We start from the raw sequence: 20293 nt of genomic DNA, 5'->3' as shown, positions 1-20293 counted from the left end.
CTGATAGCCGTGGCTTGTGCTCGTCTCTGGAGCTTGTTTAGGCGGTGCTCTTAATCCCCTCTCCTCGTGCACCCAGAAACAACGGTCTCTTGCCTCTTTGGCAGGTGCAGACTTTTCCCCAGACTCCCTCCCAGCTAGCTGTGGCGCACTAGCCCCCTTCAGGCTGTGTTCACGCAGCCAACCCCAGTCCTCTCCCTGGGATATCACCTCCAAAGCCCGAGCCTCAGCCCCGGCGGGTGAGCAGACAAGCCTCTCGGGCTGGTGAGTGCTGGTCGGCACCGATCCTCTGTGCGGGAATCTCCCCACTTTGCCCTCCGCACCCCTGTGGCTGTGCTCTCCTCCGCGGCTTCGAAGCTCCCCCCCTCCGCCTCCCGCAGTCTCCGCCCGCGAAGGGGCTTCTAGTGTGTGGAAACCTTTCCTCCTTCACAGCTCCCTCCCACTGGTGCAGGTCCCGTCTCTATTCCTTTGTCTCTGTTTTTTCTTTTTTGTTTTGCCCTACCCAGGTGTGTGGGGAGTTTCTTGCCATTTGGGAAGTCTGAGGTCTTCTGTCAGCGTTCAGTGGGTATTCTGTAAGAGTTGTTCCACGTGTAGATGTATTTTTGATGTATCTGTGGGGGGAAGGTAATCTCCACATTTTACTCCTCCGCCATCTTGAAGGTCCCCTAATATCCTATTTTAAAATTTACATTTATTTGGTTACCAGTGAAGCTGCTTTTTTTTTTTCTATTCTTTACTCTTTTGCCCAATTTTCTGTTCTGCTGTAGATATTTTTTCTTAAGAAATTTAAGAACTTCTTTGTTATTCATGCAGGTTTTCTCCTTTGGCTAGTTATTGTGATATACTGTGTGCCTAGATTTACTAATATTAAATTGTACTCCTGAAATAATTCCTCTTTCCTTATGGTGTAGTATTCTTTTTAAAAAATTAATTAATTTATTTTATTTATTTTTGGCTGCGTTGGGTCTTCATTGCTGCACGTGGGCTTTCTCTAGCTGTGGCGAGTGGGGGCTACTCTTCGTTGCGGTGTGCGGGTTTCTCATTGTGGTGGCTTCTCTTGTTGCAGAGCACGGGCTCTAGGCACGCAGGCTTCAGTAGTTATGGCACAGAGGCTCAGTAGTTGTGGCTCGCGGGCTCTAGAGCGCAGGCTCAGTAGTTGTGGCGAACGAGCTCTGTTGCTCCACGGCATGTGGGATCTTCCCAGACCAGGGTTCGAACCTGTGTCTCCTGCATTTGCAGGCGGACTCCTAACCACTGTGCCACCAGAGAAGTCCTGGTGTAGTATTCTTTTTGTCTTGCTGAGTTTGGTTTGTTGGTATTTTATTTAGGATTTTTGCATCTATGTTTGTAAGTGACATTAATCTTCAGTCTTCTCTCTCTCAGTGTTTTGCGCATGTGTTTACCAGGTTTTGTGGGTAGGATAACTTTAGTTTTATAACATAATGGGGCTTAGTTCCTTCTTTTCCTCTATACTGGAAGCTGTATTTAGAGGATGGAAATTATCTGTTCCTTGTAAATGATAAAGAACTTACTCATAAAACTGTCTGGACACTATTATATTCATTGGAGGAAATATTTTTAAACAGCACAGGTTTTTTTCCCCATATTTTGTACATCTTTGTGATTCTAATTGGCTAAGTTTCCTAGAAAATCATCCATTTTTGAGATTTTCAAATTCATTAGCAATATCAAGATTTATTGAGATATAATGCACATACCATACAATTCATCCATTTAAAGTGGTTTTTAGTGTATTCACAGAGCTGTAGATTCACAACCATCACCACAATCATCACAATAAATTTTATAACAGTTTTAAAACCCCCGAAAGAAACCCTATAGCCATTAGCACTCACTCTGTTTCCCCTTTATTCTCCCTAGCCCTAGGCAACTACTAATCTGCTTTCCGTCTCCATAGATTTGCCTCCTCTAGACCTTTCATATAAATGGAATCATATATTGTAATCTGTAGTCTTTTGTGTGACTGGATTCTCTCACTTAAGGTAATGTTTCCAAGGCTCACCCATGTATTAACATGGACTAGTACTTCGTTCTTTCTTTAATTTTTTAAAATTAATAGACTTTTATTTTTAGAAGTTTTAGTTTTACAGACAGTGAGCAGATATTACAGAGTTCCCACATACTCCCCTCTTCCCACTCCTCTGACCATAGTTTTTCCCACCAACATCTTGCATTGGTGTGGTTCATTTGTTACAAGTGATGAACCAATATTGAAACATTATTATTAACTAAAGTTCATAATTGACATTAGGGTTCGCTCTTTGTGTTGTACAGTTCTGTGGGTTTTGACAAATGCGTCATGTCACGTATCCGCCATTGCAGTATCGTATAGAATAGTTTTGATGAATAGTTGGAGCACAGGGGATTTTTGGTGCAGTGCAGTCCTTGCCTCCCCCAGAACCGCTAGCAAACCACTGCTTCTATGGCTTCATCTTTTCCAGAATGTCGTGTAGTTGGAATCATACAGTATGTAGCCTTTTCAGATTGTCTTCTCTTAGTAATATGCATTTGAGTTTCCTCCATGTCTCTTCAAGGTTTGATAGTTCATTTCTTTTTAGCACTGAATAATATTCCTTTGTCTGGATGGACAACAAGTTTATTTATCCATACACTAACCAAAGGACATTTTGCTTGCTTCCAAGTCTTGGCAATTATGAATAAAGCTGCTGTACATGTCTGTACAGAGGTTTTTGTGTGGACATAAGTTTTCAACATGTTTGGGTAAATACCAAGGAGCATGATTGCTGGATCAAATAGTAGGAGTATGCTTGGTTTTGTAAGAAAGTGCCAAACTGTCCTCCAAATTGGCTGTACCATTTTGCATTCCCATCAGTGATGAACAAGAGCTCTAGCTGCTCTCCAGCCTTCCTAACATTTGGTGTTGTCAGCTGTTTAGATTTTAGCCATCCTAGTAGTGCATGGTAATATTTCATTATTGTTTTAATTTGTAATTCCTTAATTATATTTGATGTGGAGCATCTTTTCATATGCTTATTTGCCATCCATATGTCTTTTTTTGTGAAGTGTCCAGATCCTTTCCCCATTTTTAAATTGGATTGTTTGTTTTCTTACTGTTGAGTTTTAAGGATTCTTTGTATATTTTAGGTACAAGTCCTTTATCCTACATATTTTGCAAATATTTCTCCCAATCTGTGATTTCTCTTTTCATTCTTTTAACAATGTCCTTCACAAAGCATAATTTGTGTGTGTGTGTGTGTGTGTGTGTGGTACATGAGCCTCTCACTGTTGTGGCCTCTCCCGTTGCGGAGCACAGGCTCCGGACGCACAGGCTCAGTAGTTGTGGCTCACGGGCCCAGCCGCTCCGCGGCATGTGGGATCTTCCCGGACCGGGGCACGAACCCGTGTCCCCTGCATCGGCAGGCGGACTCTCAACCACTGCACCACCAGGGAAGCCCCCAAAGCATAATTTTTTAAAATAAAGTATAATTCTTTTTTTACAGCTAAATGATATTCCATTGTATGGATATACCAGATTTTCTTTATGCATTTACTAGTTGGTGGACACTTGGGTTTTTCCCTTTTGGCTATTATAAATAGTGCTACTATGAATATTTGTGTACAAAATTTTGTTTGGGCATAACATTTTTCATTTCTCTTGGATAGATATCTAGGAGTGGAATTGCTGGATCATATGGCTACTCTATGTTTAGCTTTTTGAGGAACTGCCAGACTTTTCCATAGAAACTGCCTGACTTCTCCAAAGCAACTGCACCACTTTACATTCCCACTAGCAATGTAGGAGGGGTTCCATTTTCTCCATATCCTCACCAACACTTGTTATTGTCAGTCTTTTTGATTACAGCCATAGTAGTGGGTATGAAGTAGTATCTCTTTGTGTTTTGATTTGCATTTCCCTAATGACTCAATGCTGAGCATATTTTCATGTGCTTCTTGGCCATTTGCATACTTTCTTTTCCTCTTCACTTTGATATTCTCTTCCACGAGAATGTCCCTGATTCCACTGATACCTTCATACACGTGTTTTTCAAATATTAACTTCCAGGGCTTCCCTGGTGGCACGGTGGTTGAGAGTCCGCCTGCCGCTGCAGGGGACACGGGTTCGTGTCCCGGTCCGGGAAGATCCCACATGCCGTGGAGCGGCTGGGCCCGTGAGCCATGGCCGCTGAGCCTGCGCGTCCAGAGCCTCTGCTCTGCACCGGGAGAGGCCACAACACTGAGAGGCCCGTGTACCGAAAAAAAAAAAAAATTAACTTCCACATCTGAGCTTTCTCCTGAGATTGTCTCGGATTCCCATCTGCTTACTAGAGATTAATGTCCCGATTGCATCTCAGAATTAGTATATCCCAACTGAAACTCATCAGCTTTCCTCCCAAGCTATTTATTCTTTCTGCGTTTCTAATTCTGTTATTTATACCATTATTCTTCTAATCACCCGAACTTGAAACTTGTCATCATATCTGGATGTAAGAGAAATGGGATAGGGAAGAGTCGATTCATTACCAAGTTCTATGTTACTTTCATAATGTTTTGCATCTGTTTTCTCTTTATTCTCTCCTTCTTGATCTCTAACCTCTTTTGACTTTCTCAGTCTCTTATTCTCCTGGTTCTCTTACGTCTGATTATTTTATCTCAGGTTATTTTTACCTTAAATGGCCTTAATTTTTACCTTAAATGTTATTTTTACCTTAAATGATCTGCCCGTTTCTTGACCATCTTCTGTGATCATTATAAATCTTCTGCCTTGGTGATTTTTACGTAATCCCAAGATGTGAACTATCATTTACACACTCATAACTCCCAAATATATATTTCTAGCTCTGAGATATCTTGAGAACTTCAGACACATGTATCCAACCATCTGCAGGACATCTCTATTTCACAGACTTCTCAAACTCAGAACAGTAATCCTTTGGTATCCACGGGGGATTGGTTCCTGCACTCCCGTGGATACCAAAATCTGAGGATGCTGAAGTACCTTATATAAAATGACACAGTATTTGCGTATAACCTACGCACATCCTCCTGTGTACTTTAATCTCTAGATTACTTATAATACCTAATACACTGTAAACGCTATGTAAATACTTGTAAATACCATGTAAATGCTATGTAAATGTTTACCGAAGCATGGAAAATTCAAGTTTTGCTTTGGGGAACTTTCTGAAATTTATTTTTCAAATATTGTTGACATGTACTTTGTTGAATCCGTGGCTGTGGAACCTGTGGCTCTGCCAGCTGTATGGTTAAACTGAACTAGTCCCATCCCAGCTGCCCCCAAACTTGCTCTGCCTCTCAGTCGATGGCAATGCCATTGATCTGGGGTCCTTTAGGATAGAAATCTGGCCATCATTCCTTTTCTCTCCCTCTCCCCAAAAGCCACACATTTACCAAATCTATTCTATTGGAAAATTGCCCTGAATCCGCTGTTTGTACCCCCATGCTGCTGCTTTGTTCTAGCTTTTATCGGCTCTCATGTAGACGGTTTCAGTGACCTGTAATCTGGTCTCTCACCATGCTCCACACCCGCTTCCACCAACGCGAAGTTATTTTCCAAACTGAAAATTTAGTCATGGCCATTTCACTGCAAAGAACAAACAGAAACAAGAACACCACTAGTAACAACAAAATAAAAACATGAAAATATTTAGAGTCGCCCTGGTGGCTCCTCAGCCTCCTGAAGCAGATCGTTCAAGCTCTCAGCCGGGCGCATTGATGTGCCTCCTGCCTACTTCTTTAGCTTCATTTCTCACGATGCCCCTCCCCCATCTTAGCTCAGGCTCCAGCAATATTCTTCTGGGATGTTTAACAAGTTCCCTCTGCTCAGACTCTTCTTGCTGCCTTGTCTGCCTTCTTCATCCTTCAAAAGCCCTGTCTGGGTGTCCCCTCTTCTGGAGAGCCTTTTCTGAGGCTTCCAGCTCTGGGATTCTTCTGGACTTCATACAGTGTCATATTGCAACTCTTTTGTTTATATGTCTGTCTTTCCTACTAGGCTGTGAGCTCTGCAGGGACAGATTTTGGCTGATTTTCCAGCTGTGGAGTAGATGCTCAGTAAATATTTATTGAATGAGTGATTGAGACGGTCCATGGGCCGAATGTTATCCTGGAAGTCTAACTCCATATGTCTAGTGTGCAATAACATGATAGCACAGGTCTCATCTTTTATTTTCTCTTAGTCAAAGAGCTCAAAACTTGCACTTTCTTGGAGGTAGGCATGATCACCTGGCTGGTATCCAGAAGGAATGCTTGATAAGAACCTGCTTCAGTGAAAGTGGACTTATGCTTTCCAGGGGTCTGTACATAAAGGAAATGCTTCTGTCTCCTCTTTGCCTTATGCTCTTGGCATAACTTCTGATAGCTCCCCCATGCTAGGAGTTACTTCTGAGCCAATGAGACATCAGATTGCATTAAGGGATTGGGCATTATATCACATGCTGTCATTGCTAGATGCCTGCAGAGTTTTGGGTTCTAAGAAGCAATTGTTGACTGGAATTTCCCCGTAGAGGATGAACAACTGTATGGGAGAGAGTGGGAGATTAGAACAGGTCCAAGAATCTTTAGTCCAAGGATTTTAGTGAGTTTGTGATCCCCTCTGGGCATGCAGGATACAAGCCCTCAAGAACAGCAGTGTAATTTGGTAGAGAATAGCCCAGAGCTGCTCTAGGATCAAATTCTTCAGGTCCAGCAAATCAATTTGGTTTCCCTGGGCTTTGTGGGACTGAACTTTAAGACTGTTGCCTCTGGCAGTGACATCGCCAGAAATATCTCAGGGGACCCAGTACTCATCTGAGTAGACAAGCTTCAGGAAGTCCTGGATAAGCCTCAGGAAGTCAGGTTGTTGAGCCCAGTGTAAACTGCTGCATCAGGCTCCACACCCTTTCCCATGGAAACCTGAGCACAGGTCAGGCAGAGGTCAGTAGGGAGAAGGATTGGGGCTCAGTGACCTTTCTTCAGTGGTGCTCAGCTGTGACTCCTGTGTCCCTGGAGGATTAGCACCGCCCCTGCCAGAGCAGGTTCTCTGTATGTTATGCTTTCCCGGGCTGCACCTCCAATCCCAGTTAGGCCAGTGCCCTTCCCTCTGGGCAGAGTGACTTTACCCTGACACCTTGGTGAGCCTAATGGAAACTACAGCTTAGTAGACTTTGGTTTTATGGAATGAAATTGTTATTTCTGGTCCAGAGAGACTAAGCAAAAGCTAAAATTGCAGAAAAATTTTTGCAATACTGTGTAACAGTTTACAAAAATCTAACTGATTGGTTCGACCTTCACATAACCCAGTACCTGGCACTTAGTGGACATTCACATGTTTGGCGTATGAATGAAACTGGGGATTTATTATCTTATTTTATGGATGTGGGAACTGAGGCCCAAGCAGGTGAACTGAGTTTCCCAGAATCCAAATCTCCGATTAGTCAGTGTAGAGCCTCGCTTGAAATCAAGTTCATTTCAGGTTGACATTCACTGAGTACCTCTCACATTACAGGCATTTGCCAGTGATGGATAAACGTGGTCCTTGGTTTTGAGGAGCTTTTAGGCTTGCCAGGGAGTCAGACACATAGGAAATAATTTCAGCACAGTGTGCTAAGTGCTATGATAGAGAACTCTGCGCAGTGTGATGGGGGTTACAGAGGAGGCACGGCTGATCCACTCTGATGCGGTCACGAAAGACTTCTTGAAGAATTGACGCCTCAGTTCAGTTTTGAAGGTTCAGTAGAGGTTGGCCAAAGGTAGAAAGAACATCATAGGCTGAGAGATCAGTTTAATGGGGGACAGAGGTGTGAGCCAGCATGGTATGTTTCTGAGATCACTGGAATGTTCATTGCTGAGGGTAAAGTGGCAGGAATGATGACTAGAGAGGTAGGCAGGAATCAGATCACTGAGGGTGTCAACTTTGCCTCTCACGCCATTACTTCCCAACTTCGCTGACTCAGTCAAATCACCTGGGGAACTTAAAAAATATAATGGTGTTCCATCTACATTCCCAGTCCCTTCTGGAAGCAACAGGAAGCCATTGGCAGGTTGGTAGCAGGGGAGGGACGTAGATCGCCATATTGGATCCCTCTGGTGGTGATCTACCTGGAGGCGGGTGGATTTGAGAGGGCTGCTACTGGAAGCACAGAGACCGTTAGGAGTCTGTTGAATTTGTCGAAGTGAAATTTCATGGTGAATGGAATAGGGCGGTAGCAGTGGGGATAGAGAGGAAGAGGCAGATCAAAAGAGATTTCAAAGTCTTGGAATCCTTATGATGTTGGGGCAAGGGTGCTGGCGAGGGAGAAAGAAGTGTCTAGTATGATTCTCCAGGTTTCTGGCATGGCTGCCTGGGTAGAGTGTGCTATTTCTGACCAAGATCAGGAGTGGAGGGTGGAGAGACAATGAGGAGCGATTGATCAGTTCAGCCTGGAACCTGCTGAATTTGAGGTACTGTGAGACATCCAGATGGGAGGGCCGCTACTGTGTCCTGGAACTCAGGGCTAGAAACAGATACGGGCCCCTCTGTATGGGGGATTTAAAGCCACGTGAGTAGCAGAGAGCTCTCAGGGAGACTGCATGGAGAGTACACCTTCAATTATTCTACCCCTTTCTGCCTTCAAGGGTTGTTCTCATGGGGAAGCAGAAGCTTTTTTTTTTTTTAACTGTTTCAGCAAGACAAGGCAGAGTAATAAAAGTGGCATAAAAGGTGGATTTAGGGAAGCTGAGTTGAAGCCCTGCCCCTGCCACTTCGCCACTTTGTGCAGAATTGAGTCTCTCTTAGCCTCTAGGTCTTCACCTATAAGACAAGAGTCGTAGGGACTTCCCTGATGGTCCAGTGGTTAAGACTCCATGCTCCCAGCACAGGGGGCCCAGGTTCGATCCCTGGTTGGGGAACTAGATCCCGCATGCCACAACGAAGATCCCGCACGCCGCAATGAAGACCCAGCGCAGCCAAAAAAATAAATGAATAAATATTTTTTAAAAAAACACGAAAAACAAACAAAAAAACCCAAAACACTGCTATGCATCACATAGTTTAGAAAAAAAGATAAAAGTCGTAGGAATGTCTGCCTCACAGGATTATTGAGAAGGTCCACTGAGAACATGTATGTGAAAAATGCCATGTAAAGAACCATAGAAAACGTTAGTCGTCCCCCCCCCAAGATATTTGGACCAATGTGTAGGAATTACAGGGAGGCAGGTTTTGGCCCCATGTAAAGAAAGGCGGTCTAATGCCTTGAGCCTTTGGCTGATGGGAAGAGCTTTGGGAGGTGGGAAGCTCTGAGGCTCTGGAGGTCTTTAAAGAGAAGCTGGGTTCCTAGGGCTTCCCTTGAGAGTTTTGTCGCCAGGGGTGCTGTTGCTCAGATAGTGTTTGAGTTACGAATGTACTTCTTTATCCTTCCTCTGAAAACTTTTACACGACTAGATTGTTTTCTAATTGTAAGAGTAACACAGGTACATGGTTGTTTCTTTTTCTTTAAAATCTCTTAAAGCCCTGGGTGTTTTGGCTCCTAAGTGGAGTCTTGGTTTATATACCCCTAATAACCAGGTAAACTGCTTCAGGTCTTATCGCATGGGGGCATTTATAGGCATTTTTATTCTAATGCTCTTTAATGAGGGTTTGGTGGACGCTGAAGTGTGTCTGTGTAGTGTAGCTGGGCCTCCCTAACATAGACAGGGCGGGCGAGGGGCGGAGGGAGGAGGGGGGAGGGGTGGGCATTCTGATGTCGAGACAATTCCGAATTAGACGTTCCTTTAAAATGATTGATCTTTATTACTTGCAAGCAGAAATGATCTTATAAACAGCAAGCCAAATATTGCCAAGTAGAGGTCTTGATGGAGTATGTTCCAATGAATAGGTAAAGATCATTTGAAATCAGCACACTAATTATTTCTATGCAAATGAATGTTGTCAGAGAGCTTGGAAACAAGTTGTTCTCTGAACCGGGCTAAACATCCCCTAAGAGCTCATGTTTATACTCCTAATTTACTCAGAAACCCATTGCTGCTGTTTTTTTTAATAGATAGAGGAAAGGTAAAATATGCCAGCCCATGATTAGATTATCACAAGTTATTTTATTGCCAGTCACTAGTGTAACGCACATTTGCTAATGAGGCCGAATTTTCGTGCTAACTTTCTCTACACAGCGATTATTGCTCTAAATGAAAGGTCTCCAAGCTGTTTGATGAGGAGTTATCTTTCTGATAGTTTAGGTGACTTCCTGGCTCTTTTAAAAACATCACCAAAACAATTGTCCCAAATAATAGTAATTTCATACCTAGCAAATATTCTAGCTAGGAAAATGCTACTATAAACCATATAGAGGTGAACAATTTTAAAAAGCCAGGAATGTAAGAAAATGCATTCAGTCCTAATTGTGCGTGGATCCTAATTTCATCCTTTCATTCGGCAGGGCCTTCGTGATCTTTGCAAGGCCCTGGGTCAGCTTTCGATTATCCTTTTTCGTTGCACTGTAGCTATGCCAAGGGGTGGTGGAGAGAAGCTTCTAGCTGATCTTTTGAAAAAGCGAGTGTTCAAATAACCCTTGCCTCCGCCACCTCACCCCCTGCCCCCACTGCTCATCCATGGGGACTGGTGGGCCAAGAGGGAGGGAGGACTCTGTCTACGATGGCCTGGACTTCAAATCCTGATAGGGCCAGGTGGGGCAGCAGTAGGGGTGGAAGACTGAGGAACGGAATATGGTGGGATGGAAGTTGGGGGAAGGCAGTATTAGGTCACAAGCCAAGCCACAAGAAGATGGGTCAGAGTTAGGGGTAACAGATACGAGGAACGGTGGAGCATAGTTCAAGTCTAAGCCAGTCAAACCCTGCTTGGGCCATGGTGACCCAGCAAGGTGTTAAGCTTTGGCCTGACCACAGATGGAAGCTGGGCAGCTCAATAACCAGGCTGTTCTGTAAGAGGCTTAGAGTTTACATTCGCTTACCCCTCACAGATAGCCCTCTATACCAGTAAATTACTCCACATGACACACTGCCTGGACATTTTCTAGCAGGCTGGCTTTAGCGGGTGATGAAGTGTGTTGGAAAGAGGCCCGCCGGGAGAGGACAAAACTCAGGTTTTAGCCAGTCCTCTGCCGCTAATTGGCGGGGAAACCTTAGGCGAGTCATCTAATCGTTCAGAGCCTCAGTTTCCCTGTGTATAAAGTGAGGCTCGAGGAGGTAGAGACGTACAGTTCATCCGTCACTTGTGAGTTCTGAAGCACGGAAGACAATTCTGTGGCCTTTGGCATTCAGCTTGTTTGACTTGAGGGAAAGAAACACACCCTCAGCACTACATTTGAGCTGAACCTCTGGAAACCCCAAGAGTCAAAATTGAACTCTATATAGTCAAATCCTTTCCCCAGCTTGTTTGCCGGAGCCAGGAGTGTTGAAGAAAGTCTGTGTTCTGTTGGGCTATTTAGCATTTGTGGAAATAGCACAAAGCAAGCTGCACAGAGTTCTGCAGATGCAATAGCTTATGTACTGTGTTACAGCAGAGGGCCGCTGTGTTCCAGGGACTCCGATGGGGCTGATAGCCCCCTAGTGACGCAAACACCACCAGCAAGCTGGAGCCCTTTAGTCCTTTGCCAGAATCACACATGGCTCCTTTGCTGAGGGCTGGGGTTAGATTGAGGGCTTTTCTGAACGGCCCACCCTGTCGGTTCCACCCTCGTGAGACAAAAGACATAAGGGCTGCCAGTGGACTTTAAAATGTAAATTTAAAAATAGCCCTTAATTACAAAGAATAGCTTTAGCTATAGCTTGCTGCAGGCAGACCACACATTCCTGAATGGTTTTACAAACGAGGGAATGGCGAGCAGTTGACAGCACCGGTGAGTTCTTCACTGGCTGCTGGTCCGCACCTAAATTGTGATACTGAAGCACCGCGGTTTTCAGCCAAATCACAAGCAAAACACATTAACACAATTCGTTTCCCTTTTAATTGCGCTACAAAGAGGAGTCTGTCTTTTGCCTTTTTTGACGTCTCATCTTAAAAGCAAAAAGACTTGAGCTAAATCTGTGTCTATACCCAATAAAGCTTGTTTTCATTTTCTTACCCAGCCAGCTAAGATTTATACATTAGTTATTCAACTGATGCATCTTAAACATCCTAGTTAAAACACACACTGCTGGCCAGGCACTGTTCACCCCCCAGCAGACTTTTGCTTGCCTGCAAGGAATGAATACTTGAACTGTAAATGGGTAAACTCAGACTTTCCATATGGCGAGGTCAACAGAACTCACGGTGAACATACAAAGGATAGAAAACTAATTATTACTGAGGTTCAGGTAAGCGATTTCTTAGGCATTTTAGCTGTCATGCTGTGGAATAATTGTAAACCCACCAGGAAGGAATTGCAAAACACAACCTACTTATCCCTTCCCCAGTGGCTATATCGAATCTTTTTTTTTTTTCTGTTCTGTAGTTTGTGCCAACCCTCTATTTAATCATTAAAAGGAACGTTATTTTAAGTGTTGCTTCCTCAATGACAGCGTTTGACTGAAATCGTACAGAATGGTGACTTTGCCCAGAGCGCGACTTCCACATTCTGGCATGATTTGAGGCAATCAGAGCTATTAGTAATGGAATGCAGAGTTCCGTGGCAATTTTATCTAAAGTTTTGTTTAAGTTAATGTTACATCTGACTAATGTAACCATCTGTATCCAGCCAGTCCCATCAGTGACAACATAAAATCGTTAACCACCATGTCACAGGCATCAAGTGCTTTGGCTTTGCTATAATTTTATGAGCATGCCTTCTTGTACTACTTTATTACTATCACTGAGACATCAGTAACAGCAGCAACTTCTCCAGGCACAGCACAGAACCCAAGCTAGGGGTGTCCTAGCTTTGTGACTAAATTCTTGCTGCTTCTAGGTCTTGGCATGTGCTATTACCTTGGCCAGGAAAGTCCTTCAAGTGTTGGTTTAAAGGCCTTCTCGAGAGGTCCCCCCTCTTCCCTCTGGTACTCTTGATCACTGTACCCATTTGTTTCCTTCGTAATATTTATCATAACTTAAAATGATAACTATATATTTTTTCTTGTCAATTGTCTCTACTGCGAGACTACAAGCTAGATGAGAGCAGAGAGCACGTCTGTTTTTGTTCACCCATATGTCCCCTTGCCTAGCGCAGTAAGGAGGGACTCCGGACATTTGGGGGAGGGGACTCTAAACGGTTTAATGAATAAACGAGACAATGTGGCAAAATTACAAGGAGGCAGGGACCCCGTATGCTGAGGACTTCCAGAACAATCTCGTGGTTGCGTTCGGTCCTGCGGAGACCTGTAGGACTTTACAACAGTATACTCACGGGCATACTGGACGTTTCCACCTGATGATCCACAGACATTTCACAGTCAACGTTCCAACCTTTAACTCATCAGCTTGCGTCTCAAATCTCTTTTTCCTTCTCAGCGTCGTAGCTTGGATAATGGCACTGTCATGCGTGTCATCACCCAAGTAAAATGCTTGGCATTCATTCTCCCTCTCTCTCCTCAACCCCAGCACCCAGTCCTGTGAGTGTATCCTCCTGAATGCCACTTGGACCTGTCCTGTCCTTTCCACCTCCATTGACATGACTTTTTGGTTCGGGTCCTGTCTATCGCTTATTTAGACTCCTGCAAATGCTTCCTGATGGGCTCGCTGCCTCCCTGGTCTTATACCCTAAAGACCACCTCCCTCCCTGCAAAGACTCAAACACTATCTTCTGTCCCTCTTTCCAGAATTCAGTAAGGACTGGCAATGTGCAGAAGTAGCTGGAGCCTTACTAAGAGATAGTAAAAGATTGCAGATATATGATTTCTTCAAGATTAATTTCCTTTTTGTTTTTCTGCTATGGTTCCAACAGAATAAGCTATTAAAATGCTTTGAGCTTCTGAACGAAAGCACAGAACTGTGCCAGCAGAACACCATAGAGGCTTCCTTTATTTTCTGCTAGCATCTATCTGTGATGGATGATATGACCGTGAATCTTCACTTAAATATGGAATGCTGAAATAATCATAAAATCCCAGAGTGTCAGAGCTGGACAAAGGCCATCTGCGTCCTATGTCTTGAGGCTCAGAGAAGGGAAGGGCCTTATTTAAGGTCACAAAGTGATTTAACTGCAGAATTAGGACTCAAACCCAGCTCTCTGTATTCCTCAAGTGAGCATGAGGCTTCATTTGGATGTGTTATCAAAACATTTCGCAGCTCTGTGATCCACTCCCCGGACCACTGTACTGTGCTGTAACTTTTTCATCTGAACTTTTTTTTGCTTCTCTTGTGCCTGAGTGCTAATCGGTGAGATTAGAAAGTCTGATCTGATCTTAATAAAGTGACTTACGCTTCAGTGATCATTTCCAAAGGGAGCACTTGGGAGCACTTACGCTTCAGTGATCATTTCCAAAGGGAGCACTTGGGAGCACTTGGGAGCACTAGAAGCTGCCCTGGGTGCCTCCATGTGTATCAGTCAATGGGTCCCAAGTAAACAGGGCTCTGGGCTGCCCATCCCCATTTCATACTCCATATGAAGTTTTGTTTTCATCTGTTTTGTACGGGCTACCGCTACCCTTGGATTGGAGTGACTTCGCGTTGAAGAAGTTTTGAAAACTGCCTCAGGAATGCATTGGTGGTTTGCTCCCCCATTTGCGTATTCCAATTAAACAATATTTCTGTGGTTTTGTGTTTATTTTTGTTTTTACCTATCTCTTTACAATGATAAAGGACAGGAAAAACTCCAGGCTTGCTCATGTGGGTGCGGTAATGTGAGTATAGATTGTCTGTAACTTGCTGGTGGACCAGTGCCTGAGGCTGGGGTTTTATGATGTCTTGGCTACGTGTTAGTGTGGATGGGTCCGGTCTACCTAAAGGGTCCTGCCCTTCCTCTCAGGCCAGGGAGTACGTGGGACTGCTTGGTAGAAGATGTGTTGTCTTTAAGAGTCTAGTATTTTTTTTCCAGCTTACTTGAATTCCACATCTTCAGTCTTTGACACTGACCACTGGTAAGCAAAGTGGAAGGTCGGACTTCTGAGAGCCAGACATTATGGTGGCATAGTAAAACACTACGTGGCCATCCATGGAAGGGGGAGGTTGATATTGAAAATTGATGGAATGTGTTCACTGTGACAGGTCCCAGGAGATGGCCTCCCAGTTTCTGGCATGGGAGGGGATGGTGGGAAGGATGTAGGGGCTTTGGAGGAGGGACAAATGGTATGTCTCACTTCACTGTTTTCCTTTGGTGCTCAGAGATGTTGACATACTCTTGATACTTCTTGACATGATGAAAGGCAAGGCCACCCCTAACTTTGGTGGGCCTGGGGCAAGGGCGCAAAATACAGGCTCACTGCAAACTCCCCTTTCTCTCCAAGCTCTTGGCTCTGTCCCTTACCCTGAGGGGCCCTCCACACAAGCCTATAGACACCAACCTTGCTCCTCAAATTGTGGACCCCAGCCCAGAGCATCAGCATTACCCAAGCACTCATTGGAACTGTCAACTCTCAGGGCCTACTCTAGGCCTACTTAACCAAGGTGTGGACTTTAATAAGATCCCAGATGATTCACAAGCACATTAAAGTTTGAGAGGTACTGTTGTAGCCCACATGGTCAAGCTTCATCATCACCGGGTAGAAGGGTAACAGCTGCTCAGTGGACACCCGTCGTTCACCACTCAGGCCTAGGGTTGTGTCCATCTGTGGTTTGGTCCATCCTCAGGAAAGCAAAACTAGGGCAGAGGATTGCCAGGCCATGAACACAGGCTTGGGGCACATGGGCAGGGAATTTCAAGGTCTTGGGTAGTTTGAGAGTGGCATAGAAGAGGGAAGCATAGACGTTGGGTGGGCAAGTCCCCTTGGCCCCATAGATTCCTTGCTCTATGGGCAGTGGTGAGGCTGGAGTGGGGCCAGAGCAAGGCCCTGTAAAGTGTGAGGTCTCGGGCAGGGACCTTGTTGCCCCAGTGTAAGAGCGATGCTGTTGAAGGTTTTCCTAAATGTCCATGTGGATGGGGGTAGGGTGGGAGCGGTTCATGAGTCCTCAGGGTACTGAGCCGCTGCCGTGCCTTGCTGGCTCTTTGTGGTGTGGCGGAGTAGTAGTGGTGGGGCCATTATTGCTTTAAAAGGGAATCAAAGCGAACTGTTCCAAGCACACTCTTGAGTAGCTAGGGAGATACATCTGTTGACTTCTCTGTCGAAGGTAAACCGTGGAGGTGCTGCCTCTAGTGCCTAATGACAATTCAATTAGACCAGCTGTCGGCCTCTAGTGGGAGCCAGTTGGATGTGGGTGTAAAGGGCTTTGAACAGCTGCCTCCACACCTAGGATGCAGGCAGTTTCCTCAGTGAATTAAGAGCAGTAGCTGGTGTGGTTGGGGTGAGGTGGCCAGTGGAGGGATGAGGATGCCATTTTGTATCCACTGCCACCTAGGTGATGCCACGGTTGTGGGGCAGAAGCAGGTCTGAATGAAGTCCATTAAATCGCTATCACATCTCAGCTTCTTCATCTGTAAAATGGGTCTAACAGTCCTTTCCCTGCCTGCCTTGCAGAGATGTTGGGTGCCTCTAGTGAGATAATGAACACGAAAATGATCTTTTGTCTGTCAAGTGGAGTCCACGTGAAAAAAATGATGGTCATCCTGGGGGCTTCCCTGGTGGCGCAGTGGCTGGGAGTCTGCCTGCCGATGCAGGGGACGCGGGTTCGTGCCCCGGTCCGGGAGGATCCCACATGCCGCGGAGCGGCTGGGCCCGTGAGCCATGGCCGCTGAGCCTGCGCGTCCGGAGCCTGTGCTCCGCAACGGGAGAGGCCACAGCAGTGAGAGGCCCGCGTACCGCAAAAACAAAACAAACAAAAATGGTGGTCACCCTACCATTTGCTATCTTTCCTTTGTGAGTGTGCTTTCCATTGCATATGAGTTTTAGATTTAAGTTGTGTTCCCCTTAGCAATGCACAAGGCTCCGTACAAAGCCATCTCTGCCCCTCTGCCCAATGCCTTCCAGCCCCTTCCAGTGGTGAAGATGCCCTGCTGTGGTTCTTGTCTTTGCAGTTCCACAGGCGGGGGAGGAGGGTTTTGTATTGGCAAACATTTCTGAAAAGACAAATAATTGCTCTGGAAAGAGAATTCTTTTCCCTTCCAAATATTCATATTTACTGGTTTAAATTGATGTCACTTTATTAGTTGGCTAGCGCTGTACAGTATTCCACTGAGCAGTAATTATTCCTTTGCTGTTGCAGGAGTTTGCCGAGAGACGGGAACTAAATCTAAAAGAGTGAATCCATCTGGTACGTATGTTGAAGCTCTCTCTGAGGCCACTGACACTGAAATGCTAATGCTAGATTTTTATCTACTGGTATCACTTAGACATTGATATAATGCGAGCTAGTGCCTTGGATTGCTGAATCAAAGGCTGAATTCCATTCCCTTACATGGCACTGGATGCCCTGCACAGTGGATTGATGACCTTGGCAGAGCACAGGGGTGAAATAGACCTTGCATTCCAGACCTGCCATCTGATTGTCAGACTCTAGTTGCCCCGGCCCCCCCATCACGGATAGGTGCTAAAGGTCTCAGCCGGAAGACTCAGTGACGTTCAGTGCCTGAAGCATTAAGGACTGACCTTGGCAGGCGAGTAGTAATCCACCCCACCCCCGATGCTGCTCAGTAGATAACATCTGGAAGTAGTCTGATGACTCAGTACTAAGTGCCCCTGGGAAGAGCCCCTGAGGCCCGTGGGCGCTAATTAGTCTGCAGTCACCCGTTTTTTTTTTTTTTTTTTTTTTTTTTTTTTTTGCGTTACACGGGCCTCTCACTGTTGTGGCCTCTCCCGTTGCGGGGCACAGGCTCCGGACGCGCAGGCTCAGCGGCCATGGCTCACGGGCCCCTCCGCTCCGCGGCATGTGGGATCTTCCCGGACCAGGGCACGAACCCGTGTCTCCTGCATTGGCAGGCGGGCTCTCAACCCCTGCGCCACCAGGGAAGCCCTGCAGTCACCCTTTTTACATTAGGGTGTGGGTGAAGCTGGGACAAGCTCCCGGAACCCACTGAAGGCTGTCCTGCTTCGTTGGGGCTCTGACATCCCTCCTAGGCTTTGCTAGGCCTTTTTCTGGGGTGCTGGGCTCTGTCTCGCTACCTGGCTGCCAGCTAGGGTCCAGTTCAAGTAAACTCTTGTGGGAACACAGTGTTTCTACCTGCCTGATGACTAGTACTGCCACTGCTGCCCAGTCTTTCCTAACCGGATTGCCATCTGAAATAGCTAGCTTGCATTTGTCGTAGTTTTCTGATCTTTGTAACTTGGAGGGCCGGTCAGCCCCCTTGGGGACAACTCTGTGGCTCTCCAAGTTCTGCCTCCATTTGACCTGTGCTTGTCCTTTGCTTTGCTGCAAAATATGGGCAGTAGTCTATCTTATCCCATAGTCCGGTTATACATCCATGGGACACTCTGGGCATCTCACAGTTCACTTGGGGTGAACCCACTCACAGTTCTTGCCTCTTCTCTCCAGGAAGCATTAACCGAAGAAGCCACAGGGGGATCTGCCAGCCTCCTATGAAATAAAATGCTATGCGATACCAAACAGCTAACTGTCCAGATTTATTAGAAAAATCTGGCTGCCCTAGCTTTTTGACAACTTTCTCTTTCCTCTGCGGTCCAGCGTGAAATAGACTCTCCAGGGTGCCTTGTCATTGGGAGGAATTTGAAACTGCCGTGTGTCACTGGTGCATGGCTGAAGAGAAGGCAACGAAAGGATGACCGCCATTTCCCCCCGAAAAAACTATTAGGGAAGGTTATTGATTATTTTCCAAATACCTTCCACCTTCATCAGAGGACATTATGATCATTAAAGAGGTACTGTCGTGTAGCTTTTTAAAAATAATTTTCTCTTTTTTGTTTTCTTAATAGCGACTGTGCCCAAGTCCCTCTTTACAGCCCAAAGGTGATGTTTTTGCTTTGCCCATAGAATTTCTGGCAAATGGACCCAAATCGCTACTGCTTCTGTCAGCTGGTGCCTGGGTTTACGTCAAGGTCTTTAGGAAGGCCAGACAAGTTCAATTACACAAACCGTTGTCGACTGCTACCAACACGCTGCCCCTCTCTCCTGTACGTCTTTTTCTACCCCTGCCTCCCGCCGCTTTCCATATAGGCTTGGAGGTGTCATTTTTCTTTCAGAACTCCAGGTTTTTGGTTAAAAATTATGCTACATGTACATGTTAGCAAACTTTTTGGTGACGTCTGAAATCGGGTGGCATTTGCTCTATACAGTAACCAGATCTCCATCATATGCAGATTATCCACAGCATATCTCCTTTAAAAGTCCTTAATGACATGCATTGTGCTTAAGCCCTCAAACCAGTTCATGGGGTTAAGAGGGAACCGTTGTAGCATTTCTGCCTCGTGCATGTAGTGAATGTTGGTGTTTGGTCTTTTAGTTGTGGCTCCTGGACTAACCTTCGCTGTTGTCATGGACCACCTGGACCTCTGGGCTGCTCTTTTGTGTTGAGGCGAGAGGGGATGTTTTGTTTCCTCTTGTTCTGCATTTGTTTCAACACCATGAGCATCAGAGATCTATTAACTAAGAAAACTGTGGCTCTGTTCGCCTGCCAGACTTCTGATTTCTCAGTGCCCAGGTGAGAAACAGAATCCTATCTGGAGTAGTCATTTGCTGCAAGCTCAGAGCACACGGAGGGCCCAGGAACATACACTGCACCTGTTTTGTTTTTTTTTTTTTTGGAGTTGAAAGGCTTCCGTGAGGCTCCTCCCGTCTTCTGGCCACACTGAAGTAGTATTTTGAGAAGTGAGGTTTTCCTTTCTTCTTTTTTCTCTTGAGATCTGAGATCACTGTTTGTTTGTTAGTTTGTTTAGGCTCTTTAGCTCATATATGGGGTATGTAAGCCTTGATACCGGCTGTTCTGAAGCATCATGTGGAGTAGCATGCTTGAGTTGGTACATTTGTTACTTTAAGAGATCAGCGAATGGTTTGTGGTGCCTTTTAAGATTTGTTTAACACATATTTATCGAGTACCTCTTATGGGCTACGTGCTATGCGGGGTGCCAGGAATGAACAGATGAGAAGGGCGCAGTCCCTACTCTCAGGTTGTCTCGTAGTCTAGTGGGAGAGAAAATTCCTGGTCAAGGCACTGGCATGAGCAGAGGTTGACAGCAGGGAAATACGTGGGTTGTTCGCCGAGCCACAAGTAATCTAGCATAGTGGAATGAGGTGTGGATGTTGCAGGAAGCTACTGGAGAAAAGACTGGAAGGTAAGGTAGATTTGGGTCAGATTTTGAAGAGTTGAGATTTTTAGCGTTCAGAACATGTTAGAATCCCTTGAACTCAAGATGTTGGATCAAAGTGACAATT

The 20293-nt window shown here is 45.4% G+C and overlaps 1 long non-coding RNA gene across 30 annotated transcripts in view; it reads left to right on the top strand.

Annotated features, from left to right (window-relative positions):
- LOC109550584 (uncharacterized) overlaps positions 1-20293 on the top strand; it is a 143129-nt gene that overhangs the window by 26098 nt on the left and 96738 nt on the right. For 15 of the 30 annotated variants that reach the window (XR_012329351.1, XR_012329352.1, XR_012329350.1 and 12 more), the window contains 3 exons: positions 17174-17221; positions 17441-17564; positions 18440-18783. This is a non-coding gene — a long non-coding RNA (uncharacterized lncRNA). Of the gene's footprint in view, positions 1-16488; positions 16828-17173; positions 17222-17388; positions 17565-18439; positions 18784-20293 lie in introns of all 30 variants that reach the window. The other 15 variants (XR_004524397.1, XR_004524400.1, XR_012329356.1 and 12 more) reach the window with 6 other exon arrangements.

The sequence above is a fragment of the Tursiops truncatus genome, chromosome X (assembly GCF_011762595.2).
Source record: "Tursiops truncatus isolate mTurTru1 chromosome X, mTurTru1.mat.Y, whole genome shotgun sequence".
NCBI lineage: Eukaryota > Metazoa > Chordata > Mammalia > Artiodactyla > Delphinidae > Tursiops > Tursiops truncatus.
Note: the sequence above shows the minus strand (reverse complement) of the source record. Positions and strands in the feature narration are given on the sequence as shown.